The sequence below is a fragment of the Rana temporaria genome, chromosome 2 (assembly GCF_905171775.1).
Source record: "Rana temporaria chromosome 2, aRanTem1.1, whole genome shotgun sequence".
Taxonomy (NCBI): domain Eukaryota; kingdom Metazoa; phylum Chordata; class Amphibia; order Anura; family Ranidae; genus Rana; species Rana temporaria.
Window position 1 is genome coordinate 355,442,289 of NC_053490.1, and position 14,958 is coordinate 355,457,246.

The window sequence follows — 14,958 nt, forward strand, 5'->3', positions numbered from 1 at the left end:
ACAGGCCTGGTCGTGATTTTTCAAGGTCCTGGAAATCCAGTCTTCTTTTATGAAGCCAACTAAAAGTACTCCTTCTGGTAATCAGGAGTCTGCTAAGTTCTTTTGAAATTGGGCCTACCCAAGCATGTCAGGTGGGGGCTCGTCTTCTCCACTTTCGGCATGTTTGGGCGGCCTCAGTTTGAGATTTTTTGGACCATCAAGACAGTCTCTTCAGGCCACACCTGGGTCTTCAACAGCACCCCCAGGCTCAGATTCATGCCTACAAGTCTTCCATGTTCAGAAAAAAAGAGACAAATCTTGTTAGCTTACGTAAGCTCTTTATTAATTGAGGGCGCAGCCATTACTGTTCCAGATGGCGAACGAGGCGAAGGCATGTACTCCCCCTTGTTCATGATACAGAAAAAGAATGGTACTTGGAGACCAGTAATAGACTTGACGCATCTCAACCGATTTATTCGGAAAGAAAAATTCAAAATGGAATCACTATTGACGATCCAGCAGTCAGTCCACCCAGGAGATTTGTTAGTATCAATACAGTAGATCCGAAAGACACGTATTTCCACGTTCCAGTGGCAGCAGACTATCAAAAGTACCTCTGCTTTGCTGTAGGCAATCAACACTTACAATCCACCTGCCTACCATTTGGTCTCACGACATCACCTCAGGTGTTCTCCAAAGTTCTGTTAGCCATTGTGGCTCTCCTCCGAGTGAAAAGAGTTCATCTTCACCACTACCTAGATGGCCTCTTACTTCTAGCTCAAGACAGAAGTCAACTCCTGGAACACAGGAACCTAGTAATTGCCACTCTCCAAGAATTCAGGTGGCTACTGAATTTGGAGAAGAGTCATCTCGTTCCAACACAATCCCTTATGTTTCTAGATGCCCTCTTTAACACAATAGAAGGCACCATCTCATTGCCCAAAGAGAAGATTGCAGTAATTCGGGACAGGATCCACACAACACTTGCTGCTTTTCACCTGTCTGCTCTTCAATGTCTGAAGGTAATTGGTACCGTGGCAGCCACCATCCCTATGGTGAAGTGGGCTCAGTGGCACACTCGCCCATTCCAAAAAGGGTTCCTCCAGCAATGGGACTCCCCCAGCAAGAGTCAACACATACTGCTCACTCAACCCATGAGAGAGTCTCTTCTGTGGTGGCTTCAAGGGAAGAATCTCTGCAACTGTCACTCGATCTGTCCCATCACTTGGGTTACAATAACCTCAGATGCCAGCAATCAGGGCTGGGGCGCTCATTGCCTATCAGAAATAGCCCAGGGCAGGTGGAGCACACCTTCTCAAGGTATTGTATCAAACATACTGGAGTTGCGGGCTGCCTTTCAGGCGCTCATATCCTTTCGCCATCTATTAACCACTTCACTACCGCACATAGTCATATGACCTCCACACGGGATCTCCCATCCCGAGTGGACATCATATGACGTCCTGGGCTTTGTGCAGTAATATCTGAATGATGCCTGCAGCTAGAGGCATCATTTAGATATCATTATTTTGTGCCGGCGATTCTGTGCACAATAAGAATGATCATAGCTAGTGTTGCTCACGAATATTCGCATTGCGAATATTCGACTCGAATTTAGCATATTCGAGAAATCGCGCTATATTTCGAATTTCGCGGTGAATATTCGCAATTCCGAATATTCGCATTTTTTCAATTTGATTTTTAAAACAGATCATATCCTATCGACGTCTAAAAGCATTGCTGGTATGATTAGAGACCCTGGGCCGAGTAGCTAAGCTGAGGCGATCCTTTTATGTTGCCAAATTGAAAAAAAAAACATTGCGATTTTTCGCTATTGCGAATGCGAAAATGATTGCGAATTTTCGATAACTGTGGTAGGAGAACTCTGATTGTCTCTGATGCAAAAGGGGGGGGCTTTGTGTATGTTTCTGTTATGAATATTTGTATGTTTGATATTATTTTTTTTTGTAAGAAGGAAAAAATTGCGCATACCTTAAAAAAAGGGGAGAATACAGCAGCAACTCAAAAATGTTATACAACATAATTTAATACAAGACAGAAAATAGAGTCGCTCTACAAGAATAAAAAATATGTCTAGTGACAAGACATGTGGGCAAATTATAAAATAAGCAAGCGCAAATAACTTGTGAAATACACAGTGAAACAAATATATAAAGAAATATAGTCCCAATAATAGAAAAATAATCTTTCATAAAAATGTCTTTGATATGTGAAGTGAAAAAAAGTCCAAAGCATGCAGCATGAACGTGTTCAAATCTTCAAGGTGTTTGATTGACAAACGGCTGTGACAGATGGATAGAGTAAAGAATCACCACCAATGCAAAACACTTTTTATTTTGTATTGTAAAATATCAAGAATATTCTGAGCCAATCAGAGTGCTCCTTCTGCATTTGCCGAATATTCGCAATTATTTTGTATTGTAAAATATCAAGAATATTCTGAGCCAATCAGAGCGCTCCTTCCGCATTTGCCGAATATTCGCAATTATTTTGTATTGTAAAATATCACAAATATTCTGAGCCAATCAGAGTGCTCCTACAGCATTTGTCGAAATTGCGCAGTAAATATCGCATTCGCATGTTGCGATATTTCGATAAAATATCACGAATATTCTGAGCCAATCAGAGCGCTCCTCCAGCATTTCTCGAAATTGCGCAATAAATATCGCATTCGCATGTTGCGATATTTCGATAAAATATCACGAATATTCTGAGCCAATCAGAGTGCTCCTACCGCAGTTATCAAAAAATCTCAATTATTTTCGCATTCGCAATAGCGAAAAATCGCAATCATTTAATTTCGATAAAATATCACGAATATTCGAATTTAGCGAATATATCTCGAATATTCGAATATATATTTGAGATATATCGCAAAATCGAATATGGCATATTCTGCTCAACACTAATCATAGCGGCAGTTCCGCCGCTTCATCGTTCTTATAGGCGGCGGGACGGGACTCCCCCCCTCCCGCCGCCATCCGATGCTTCCCTGGGCTCTCCCGTGCCATCGGGGGCCCGGAAAAAGAATCGTCCAGCGCAGGCTAGGAAGCATAGAGATGACTGGTGATCATCTCTATGGCTGTCGGAGGCCCGGGCGCGATGTGATGACGTCACGCCCAGGTCCGGAAGTAAACAAAGCCGCGATTGCGGCTAGTAAGCATGAGATCGGTGAATTTTTTTCACAATCTCATGCTTTCCAGCCTGGAGGAGAGATGTAGGGTCTTATTGACCCCGCATCTCTCCATAAAGAGGACCTGTCACACACCTTTCCTATTACAAGGGATGTTTACATTCCTTGTAATAGGAATAAAAGTGATACAATTTTTTTTTCTAAAAAGTGTAAACAAATAAACAAATTAGTAAAAAAAATATAATAATAATAAAAAAATTAATAATAAAAAAAAATTAAACCGCCCCTGTCCCTGGTAGCTCGCGCGCAGAAGCAAACACACACGTAAGTCCCGCCCACATATGTAAACGCTGTTCAAACCACATATGTGAGGTATCGCTGCGTGCGTTAGAGTGCCAGCAACAATTCTAGCACTAGATCTCCTCTGAAAATCTAACCTGGTAACCTGTAAAAAAAAATAAAGCATTGCCTATGGAGATTTTGTAATTAGTTTGGCGCCATTCCATGAGTGTGCGCAATTTTAAAGTGTGACATGTTAGGTATCTATTTACTCAGCGTAACATAATCTTTCATATTTTACAAAAAAATTGGGCTAACTAACTGTTCTGTTATTTTTTAATTCATGAAACCGTGTGAGATAAAACGTTGTAATGACCGTCATTTTATTCCCTAGGGTTTCTGCTAAAAAACATATATAATGTTTGGGGGTTCTGAGTAATTTTCTAGCATCTAGAATGATGATTTTTACATGTAGGAGAGAAGTGCCAAAATAGGCCCGGTATTGAGGTGGGTATAATGGGTTAATGGACTCTTCTGTGATGCTCAGGCTGGACAACACAACCGCGGTTGCTTACATAAGGAAGCAGGTTGGATCCCGCAGCTGCTCCTTACTTCGGGAGGTGGAGCCAATTATGAATTGGGCCCAGAAGAACCTAGCCAACATCTCGGCAGTGTACATTCCGGGGGTCCAAAATGTTCAAGCAGACTTTCTATCACAAATTCAAATGAACAACAACGAATGGTCTCTACACATACAGGTGTTCAATTGGCTTCTAACTCTGGGAGTGTCCCCAGAAGTGGATCTGTTTGCGTCCCCATGCAACCACAAGTTGACCAAGTATTATTCGCGGTTCCGGAATCCCCAAGCCTATGGGATCGACACCCTCATGGATCGGTGGAAAATCAGCAAAGCGTATGCCTTTCCACCAGTACCTGTGATACTTCAGTTTATTCGCCGACTCAGATCAGAGGATGTAGAAATCATAGCAGTGATTCCATTTTGGCGCAACAGGCCATGGTTTTCCCTCCTAACACTTCTCAGTTACCGGGACTCATTTCCTCTACCTCTCAGACCGGATCTCCTGTCCCAAGGCACAATGTTGCACCTATGTCCGGCTCATCTGCACCTCAAGAGTGAGGGGGAGGCTTGAAGCCTTAGGATGTCCAGAAGAAGCCATTTCGACTCTTCTTAACACTAGAAGAAATAGCACTAACAAACTTTACGAGCGTATCTGGTCAAAATTTACAGATCGTATGTCTTCCAGGGTTAATCCTTGCAGTTCCCCAGAAGTCCAAGATATACTTAGTTTTTTACAAACAGGGTTGGACTTGCCTTTAGCAATCAGTTCAAGTGCAAATTTCAGCCATCTCTGCATTTACAGGAATCTCTTGGGCCAATCATTCCCTGATTGTCCAGTTCTTCATGGGTGCTATCCAGCTTAGACCCCAGTGAAAACCGAGGTTCCCCAAATGGGACCTGCCTCTTGTCTTTGACTATCTGACCACACTCAGCACTAATCCGGATAAACCTCTATCAGCTAGGGATCTTACTCTCAAAACCATCTTTCTAGTAGCGGTCACTTCAGCAAAAAGAGACTCTGATATTTTTTTTTATATTCCATATATATATTTAATCGCATACTGCTAAAAACGCATCTCATTCAAAGTCCCAACCCTCCCCCCTTTTTTATAGATTTACAGGGATGGAGGCCTGTGGTGGTTTTTATCATATGCCTCATCTAAAGTCCCAACCCTATCCCTCCTTTTTTCAACCTTTCTTGACCTTCTTTCCGGATAGAGCAGTATTAATTCCCATGCTGGGTTAAAATCCTAAAGTTGCATAAATTTTTCATGAAAATCAGGAAATTGTACTGCTCACTTTTGGGATATCTGAAGATCAAAATGTTCATCCCCTTGATGTGGGTCACACATTAAGTCAATACCTGGAAATGGCAGAATCTTTCAGACAAACAGACTTTCTTTTCATTCTTCTTCATGGAAAGAACAAAGGAAAACGGGCCTCAATCAGATCCATTGTAGCTTGGATAGTTCAGACCATCCAAATGGCTTGGCTCCTCCAGAGGCAGTGACTGCACACTTAACCCAGAGCATCGCGACTTCTTGGGCAGCCTCTCGTCATGTTGCACCTGAAGTTATATGCAGAGCGGCCTCGTGGTCATCTATTAATACTGTTGTTTCCCACTATTGTGTTGAAGCAGCTGCCTTATCATCACTGAATTTTGGTTTGCAAGTGCTGTCAGTTGACAGTGTTAAATAAATGTATTTTCTCGCCTCAGCATTGTGCCCGCCTGGGTGTGTTTGGCGAGTTATTTCCCACACGTATGCTGCAATGGAGCATGTCAGGAAAACGGAAAATGTATTATCAAATGCTTACCTAATTTTCCTTTCCTGATAGGCTCCATGGCAGCAGGAGTCCCTCCCAATGCTTGGAGTTGGCTAGTTACGGAACACAGCTGAGAGCCAAGAGCTGAAATTTATAGGGAGGGATCCTATTGGGTAGTTATGGAGGCAGGGCCAACCCACACGTATGCTGCCATGGAGCCTATCAGGAAAGGAAAATTACGGTAAGTATTTGATAATAAATTTTCCACTTTCTTGGGAATACAGTACATCACGGGACACAGAGCCAAATTACTTAATGGGTTATGTAGTCACCATAGGTGATTGGACACTGGTAAACCCAATTAAAATTGATAACCCCTCCCAAATGGAGAGTACCTCAGTTTTGTAGTAAAGCAATAAGTGTCCCACGTTTAACTCCGAAGAGGGGCAGGAGCTCTGTGTCCCGTGATGTATTCCCATGAAAAGGACTAAGGAGAAGTAAGCTGTATGAAAAAAAAATCCTATTTCTCTTTTCGTCCATGGACGGACACAGCTCCTTAAATCTTGATTTGTGGGTTATGTTCCTGTTCTATAGGAAGAGGACTAGGCAGAACATGTTAGATATTTAAATACATGTTACTTTAAACAGAGTTGAACAGCCCCGCCCAGGGGGGCGGTCCCTCCAAACATAACCCTCCGCCCTGCAGTCAGCAGATCATTTTTACTCTGCCTAGTTGAGGAGGATGACATGGCTCCCTTTGGTCTCAGGGTCCTGAGGAAATTTTGTATTATTTTATTTATTTTTATGATTTTATTTTGAAGAATCTTCTATCAACTGCCGGCTGGGTGACAGGCTGGATAATATAGATCCTTGTAGTCCCCCCAGTCCAGCCATCGAGCGTGAGCAGGCCTTAGCTATGCGCTGGGTCGGCCACAACTTACCCCATGGCTCCAGGGGTGGCCGGTGAGCTATATGCTCCAGGGTTCACATATGACCGGGCTGCTTGCTGTCTCAGTCACAGTGGACCGGCTGAAAGCTACTCCTTACTACTCAGTTAAAGGTCTGTCAGGAACGCACCAGCAGGGACGGGTTAGTACAGTTCCTCCTGCCTCAGCAGGATGGAACAGCTGGGCATTCAGAAGGGGATTCTCCTGTCCTCCTCTTCCTCTCCCTCTGTCACCCTTTTTCCTCCTTCCCATTGCGGGGCTCGCTGCAACCGGTCTGTGGGGGTGTCCAGGCCCGCTCTCTGTGGGGGGTAGTCTTTTTAGTGGGAAGCCTCCACCCCTGCCTACTTGTCTACATTGCTGTATGTGGGCGCAATTTTGGTAGCGTCTGCTCCATTTTTCTGTGACCTGTGCTTAGTATTGAATTCCCCATTGGCAGCCATTTTGCCTTGGTGACGCAGGTCGGCATTGCGGCGGCCATTTTCTTATGGTCCGCCCCCTTTTCTCTGAGGTGTTTCGGCAGCCATTTTGGAGTGGATTTTGGCCTCTTGTGCTGGACTAGCTTCCTGGACTGCGCGAACGGCGCAATTCACCTCACAGGTTTTCCTCAGACACACGCTGTGTGTGAAAGGAGAGTGGGCAGCAGTGCTGAACAGATTCTGACTGGGTGGTGAGTCCCCTGGGTAACCCCCTGGTCTGTGCAGCATAGGAGGGTGGACGTTTTTGTCTTGGCTACATCCCTAAGGGCTGTCAGTGGGCAACATGGAGTCAGTGGCTAACCTTGCTTTCCCAAACATTCCTGAAGCAACAACCTGCGGTTCCCATGGATACGCTGTCAGCAGTCCTGGAGTCATTTGTTGCCAGGGTGGAAGCGGCGTGCGGGCGTAAGGGGGGTAAAAAGCACCCACTCCCCCTGCCATCCTCTGGGGAATGCTCTGACTCAGATTCGGGTCCGCCCCCTTTTCTCTGAGGTGTTTCGGCAGCCATTTTGGAGTGGATTTTGGCCTGTCAGAGGATGCGGACAATGACCTTCCCGGTGAGGAGGATCCCTCGTCCGGGTCAGTGCAAGACAGCGCACTTGTGAGTGCACTTATCAATGCTGTGAGAGACTCTCTCAAGCTGGAGAATACAGCTGAGACATCCACGCAGGGCTCAGTCTCATATGGGTCGCACAAAGCAAACCGCTCTGTTAAAGTTTTTCCTTATGTGTCTTTCTTTGATAAGTTCATAGATAAGGAATGGGAACAGCCGCAGAGGTCCTTTGTGGTCCCTCAGAGCATGGCGGTCCGTTGTCCTTTTGAGGAGAGCCTTTTTTAAAAAAATGGGCTTCTCCTCCGATCATTGACCCCCCAGTCGCTTGGTTAAATAAAGTAACCACTCTCCCGGTAGAGGGGACTCCTGCATTTAAGGACCCTACTGATAGGAGGTCCGAAGCGATGAGCAGTTCCATGTTCACCATGCTGGGGTCAGCGTTGCGACCTATATTGGCTGCGACTTTGGTGTCCCAGACACTTACTGAATGGGCAAAGATTTTGCAACATACAGTAGAGGAGCATCAGCTTCCTCCAGAGTGCGTAAGGCTGGCTGACCGATTGGTACAGGGCCTTGTGTATGTCTGTGATGCCACTCTGGATGCGGCCCCCTTGATCTCCAAAGCCTCTCTATCTGCAGTGGTATTTTGCCGCCTGATTTGGCTGAGATGTTGGTCCGCTTACCAAGCATCCAAAAAAGCTCTGGCAGATTTGCCCTTCAAAGGTGGGAGGCTTTTTGGTAGCTCGCTGGACGACATTATTAAGGATGTCACTGGAGGTAAGAGCACACTTCTTCCTCAGTCCTCTAAGGTGAAGGAGCCACGCCGTAAGCCAGGACCTTCCTTTTCCATGCAGAAGTGGTATTTTCGTCAGTCAGGGCAGATCCTCCCAGACTGACAAAGGTCCAGCTGGGGGACAGAAGCGTTCCTGGGTGTGCAAGCCAAATAAGCCGGCTAACAAGACTACTACCTCATGAAGTTTTCCCCCCACCCGAATCATGGGTGGGGGGAAGACTTTGTGGGTTTGCAAATCGGTGGACCTCCCTGCTCGCCGACCAGTGGGTCTGCGAGGTGGTCACTTCTGGGTACAAGATAGAGTTTTTTTCTTATCCGCCAAACAGATTCTTTCCCTCAAATCATCCTCTTTTCCCGACTCGCCGAACTGCCTTAATAGGGGCAGTACAGGACTTACTGAGGTGCGGGGTAATTTTACCTGTGCCAATACAAGAAAGGTTTCAGGGATTCTACTTTAATCAGAGTCCTTCCAATCTTGGATCTCAAGGCCCTCAATACCTTTGTATGGGTTCGAAAGTTCCAGATGAAATCAATTAGTTTGGTGGTTGCTGCGCTCCATTAGGGGGATTTTCTGGCAAGTATGTGTCCAAGGACGCATACTTGCATGTCCCCATCTGCACCAGGCATCAGACGTTTCTGCGCTTTGCAATCGGCAAAGACCACTATCAATTTGTGGCTCTTCCCTTTGGCCTAGCGTCAGCACCAAGAGTTCACAAGGTGCTTGCCCCGATTCTGGCTTTGCTGAGACAGCGAGGCATTGCTATCGTGGGCTACCTAGACGATCTTCTTCTGAGAGCCACTTCCAGCCCAGAATTAGAGGACGTGTCTATAGATAGTCAGAATTTGGTTGGGTGCTGAACATTCAGAAGTCGGTCTTGGTACCTTGGCGTCTGGAGTACCTAGGATTAATTCGGGACTTCTCAGAGGTGAAAGTCCTCCTTCCTTTGGAGAAGTTGCAGACACTCTAGTCGGCGGTGAAATTGTTAGAATCCCACAAATGGTCATCTCTCTGTTTTTGCATGCGAGTCCTGGGCCTCATGGTAGCCTCCTTCGAGGCAGTGAATAGGTGATAGGTAGGGGGCGCTGTTGTAACAGAATTGGAGCTTTATTCTAATTTTAATTTTAATATTTATATGTTCCACACATTTTTTTTGGCGCGAAAATATATCTTCAATCCTTCGAGGCAATACTGTATGCCCAATTCCACACTCAAGTTTTGCAGAAGGAGATCCTGTCCAAATGGAACAGATCTCCATTGTCTCTAGATTGTCAGGTTCTGGTAAGTCACCTGGTCAGGGCTTCTCTGAGTTAGTGGCTGAGATCCCCGACTCTTCAAGCCGGGAAGTTGTTCCTTCCCTTCCATTGAACTGTGATCACCACGGACGCCAGCCTCACAGGTTGGGGGGGGAGTCTGGGGGGTCCAGTCGGCCCAGGGTCGCTGGACTCCGGACAAATCCCGCCTGCCGATCAAGGTACTAGAACTTTGAGCGCCACGGCGGTGGCATAAGTCAACCATCAGGGGGGAACACGGAGCTTGGCTGCGGCGTCGGAGGTCACTCACATCCTGCGGTGGACGGAAAGGAGCGTGCCTGGGTGTAGAAAACTGGCAGGCGGACTACCTAAGTCGCCAGATGGTGGATCAAGGGGAATGGTCGTTACATCCGGAGGTATTTCAACTGCTTTTCCTGGAGGTGGGGCACGCCGGACGTGGATCTCATGGCTTCTCGACTAAATCGCAAGGTGTCGAGGTTCATGGCCAAATCCGGAGATTCCTGGGCAGACGCTTCAGACGCGTTGGTGGCTCCGTGGGGTCAGTATCGGCTAATTTATGCATTCCCCCCCACTGAAGTTGCTTCCTCGTCTGCTCCTCAGAGTAGAGGCGGAAGGGATCCCGGTAATTCTAATCGCTCTGGATTGGCCCCGGCGTCCCTGGTATGCCGACCTCGTGCCCCTTAGTGGCGGATGTGCCCTGGCAGTTGCCAATGCGGGAGGACCTTCTGTCTCAAGGTCCCATACTTCATCCTGCTTTACAGTCGCTGGCTTTAACGGTATGGCTATTGAAAGCCAGGTACTAAGGGACCGAGGTCTGTCGGATTCGGTCATCTCAACCATGCTAAAGGAGCAGAAGTCATCTTCTCGGAAGATCTACCATCGCACTTGGAAGGCCTACATCTCTATGTGCGAGGAGATGGTGTGTCGTCCACGGCATATTCGATTTCCAGGGTCCTGCTGTTTTTGCAGCGAGGAGTGGATCAGAAACTTTTCTTAAGCACCATAAGGGACAGATTTCAGCCTTGGCTATTTTCTTTCAACGACCCTTGGCGACCCATTCACTAGTGGGTACATTTTTGCCGGGGGTTCAACATGTGATTCCCCCAATTAGACCACCGCTTCCTCCATGGAATTTTAATCTGGTGCTCTCGGCTCTTCAGGAGCCTCCTTTTGAGAACATCAGAGAAATTCCTCTCTTGACACTATCTCAGAAAGTGGCCTTTCTAGTGGCCATTACATCTGTCAGACGTGTTTCTGAGTTGGCGGCCTTGTCTTGCAAGTTACCTTACTTGGTACTCCATAAGGATAAGGCGGTGCTACGCCGCAGCCTTCTTTTCTTTCAAAGGTGGTTTCAGCTTTTCACCTAAATGAGGACATTGTACTTCCTTCTTTGTGTCCTCGGCCGTCGCATCCCAAAGAGGCTGCGTTACATACCTTAGACGTGGTACGTGCCTTATGGGTACTTTCATTCTATTACTAGGGTAGGACCCACTAATTCGGGGTACTTTGTCGCAGTAAGTAGGCTTAGCACTATATGACTATATAGTGTGACCAAACCCCCGTATTTTTTAATATGTTCAGGTGTTTTTAACTAGCCTTGCAGGATAAATGTCATTTTTGCATGTGTGCGCTATAATCTGTTTTGTATTGCGGGTGTACCTGTCTGCTACGGCTCCGTTCCGGAGGTCTGACTCACTGTTTGTGTCGGTGTCTGGTCCACAAAAGGGCCTGGCGGTCTCGTCGACCACCATTTCTCAGTGGATCAGGCAGACCATCATCCAGGCCTACGGCCTTAAGGGGCGGGCGCCTCCCTTTCCTGTTATGGCGCATTCGACCAGGGCTATTGGTGCTTCCTGGGCTTTCCGACATCAAGCGTCTATCTCACAGGTGTGTAAGGCGGCGACTTGGTCGTCAGTGCACACCTTCTCCAAATTTTACAAGGTTGATGTGAGTGCATCTTCAGATGCTTACTTCAGCCGCAGGGTTTTGCAGGCAGCTGTTTAAAGTTGCACCTCCTCTGCTTGTTTGGGGTGAAGTTGTTTGTTTTTACTGATGTTGTTCGCACCCCTCATTTTTTTACACTGCTTGGGGACGTCCCACTTGTCAAGACTTGTGAAGGCTGTATCAGTCCATGGACAATAAGAGAAAATAGGATTTTTTGTACTCACCGTAAAATACTTTTCTCTGTCGTCCATGGACAGACACAGCACCCACTCCTCCATTTTTAGGTTTGTACTGCATTTTACGAACTGAGCTGCTGACTGCAGGGCGGGGGGTTATGTCTGGAGGGACCACCCCCTGGACGGGGCTGTTCAACTCTGTTTAAAGTAACATGTATTTAAATATCTAACATGTTCTGCCTAGTCCTCTCTTATAGAACAGGAACATAACCCACAAGTCGAGATTTAAGGAGCTGTGTCTGTCCATGGACGACAGAGAAAAGGATTTTACGGTGAGTACAAAATCCTATTTTTCTTGCTCATACATCACAAGACACAGAGCCTTTATTGCTTAATGGGATGTCCCATAGTAATGCTAAAATTGAGGGGAGGGAGACACAGATCAGAGCAAGACCGCCATCGGGCCAGAGGATCTATACTGCTGCCTGCAGCACACTACGCCCGAAGGCGGCATCCTCGTACCCTCTCACATCTAGAATTTAGTAAATGTATGAACCAAATACCAAGTAGCAGCCTTACAGATCTGAGCTATGGAGGCCTGGTGATGCACTGCCCAAGCTGTGGAAACTGCCGACGTGCCGAGAGTCCTGTAGACAGTCAGCAGGCGCACGGTCTAGTAGACGGACGTGTGCCTGAGAGCCCCTCTCACCTGACCTCCAGTACTCCTTCCTCCTCGCACGCTCCCTCCAGACAGCAGACAGCTAGGCAGGTGTTCTTTTTTCCCCCATCCTCCTCCATCTTTTCTGATCCTCAGTCCGGTCCGGAGGCGAGCTGCGGCCGTCCTTTTAAGGATAAGCCGCGGCTTTTTCCGCCCAGATAGACTGCCCCATCTGGCTTCCCCCGGCTTTCCCTCGCTCCCAGAGACATCCCTCTCCGGTCCCCCCACATCACCACTACCTTAGGCATTCCTCCACCACCTCTCCGGCTCCATCTCCGCCTTTTTCGGGCGTCCGCGCCGGCCTGTTACAATTTGCGGCAGCCGCGATCTAGGAAAGGCCGCGGCTTCATCTGCGGCCTAGCGGCGCACCGCTTCTACTCCCTCCGCCGTTTACCCCAGCCTAAGCCCATTTCATGTGCGTTAATCAACACAAGATCGGCTAGACTAGACTAGACTAGAAATCCATGATTTCATTCTACAATACGATTTAGACTGCCTCTTTATTACAGAGAGCTGGCTCACAGCCGACTGTAACACCATTCTAAGTGAACTGGTGCCAGAGAACTATCGTATCATAATGGAAAACAGAATAGGGCAAAGAGGAGGAGGCCTGGCGGTGATCCATAAGATTCATCTTGCGATCACCAAACCAGTCCTCCAGAACCGTCTTACATTCATGGAAGCCCTTACTCTACAACTGCAAATAAATTCCCAGGAGACCGTACGGATTCTACTCTGCTATAGACCACCCGGTCCAAAATCGCAGCTGTTACTATCATTGACGGACTTTATCTCCACCTATACCCTTAACGGCAAACACTTTTTGCTGCTCGGGGATTTCAACCTCTGGGCCAACTCCTCTCAAGACCCCGTTGCCGACGCCTACATTGACCAACTGGAAGGATTAGGGCTACAACAACTAGTATGTGGGCCCACACATGCTTCAGGTCACACACTCGATCTTATTTTCAGACAAAATCTGGAAATAAAAATCTTGGAAAATGAACCGTTGCCATGGACTGATCACCATGCAATTAAATTCATTATTTCAGAAATCCCACCCTTAACAAAAACATCAAAACCAGTGACAACACACTGGACTAGATGTCAGAAGAAGCTCCACTCGGAACTCTTCAAAACCACGTTAAGGGGAAAAATAAAAACAATTCAGCTGCACCAAACGCCTGAAGAAACACTGGATGCCATAAATGCAGCCCTATTACAGTCTGCTGACTTAATAGCGCCGAAACGTAAAACTTGCATCCGAAAAAATTCCTCCAGCTGGTTCAACAACCAACTGGCGTTACTGAAGCAAGAGCGCAGAAGGGCGGAAGCCGCCTGGAAAAGAAGCTCCTCAGAGGAAAACCTCTCCCTCTACATAGCTATATCAAGAAAATACCACAAAGAAATCTTCAAAGCCAAGAAAAATTATTTTTACAAGGCTATCAACAGTGCCCTCAACCGCCCCCGCGAACTCTTCAAGCTGGTCCCTCAGACCATGAATCCAGGTTGTCTTGAAGTCCCCAACTCTGACACCCAAGAATTTTGCAATGATTTATCGGATTACTTCATTAATAAAATTGGGAAAATCCGAGAAAGCATTCAGCAAAACAATACCCCCCTTAACTCCCCCCGCAATTGTTCACACAATACCCACAACAATCCACCGCAATCAGGTAAGTTCACGCTGGAACCCATCTCTATCCATGCCACAAAGAATATCATCGATGCTTTGCGTAACGGCACAGCACCGAATGATATCATCCCCACTAAACTGCTGAAGGAATGCACCGACATCCTGGCACCTCCTATCACGCAGCTTATAAACCAATCTTTCAAGGAGGGCATAGTGCCCTCTAAGTTGAAAGAGGGCATAATCCAACCCATCTTGAAGAAACCCACACTGGACCCCAAGGACCCACTCCACCGCCGTCCCATAACATGCCTAAATGTACTCTCAAAGGTAATGGAAAAAGTAGTGGTGCAACAGCTGCAACAGCATCTAGATACCCACAACCTACTTGATCCATTCCAATCTGGCTTCCGTCCCGGACACGGGACGGAAACAGCATTGCTCAAAATATGGGACGACGCTCTCGAGGCCGCAGACAAGGGAGAATCTTGTCTTCTGGTTCTGTTGGACCTAAGCGCAGCTTTTGACACGGTAGACCACAAACTATTATTGACACGGCTAACTGAAGTAGCCAGAGTCGCAGAGGGCGATTTATCTTGGTTCTCCTCTTTTTTGGAAAACCGATCTCAAACAGTGAAGTTAGGACCCTTCACTTCTGAGAAACGCACAGTATCGTGCGGAGTCCCTCAA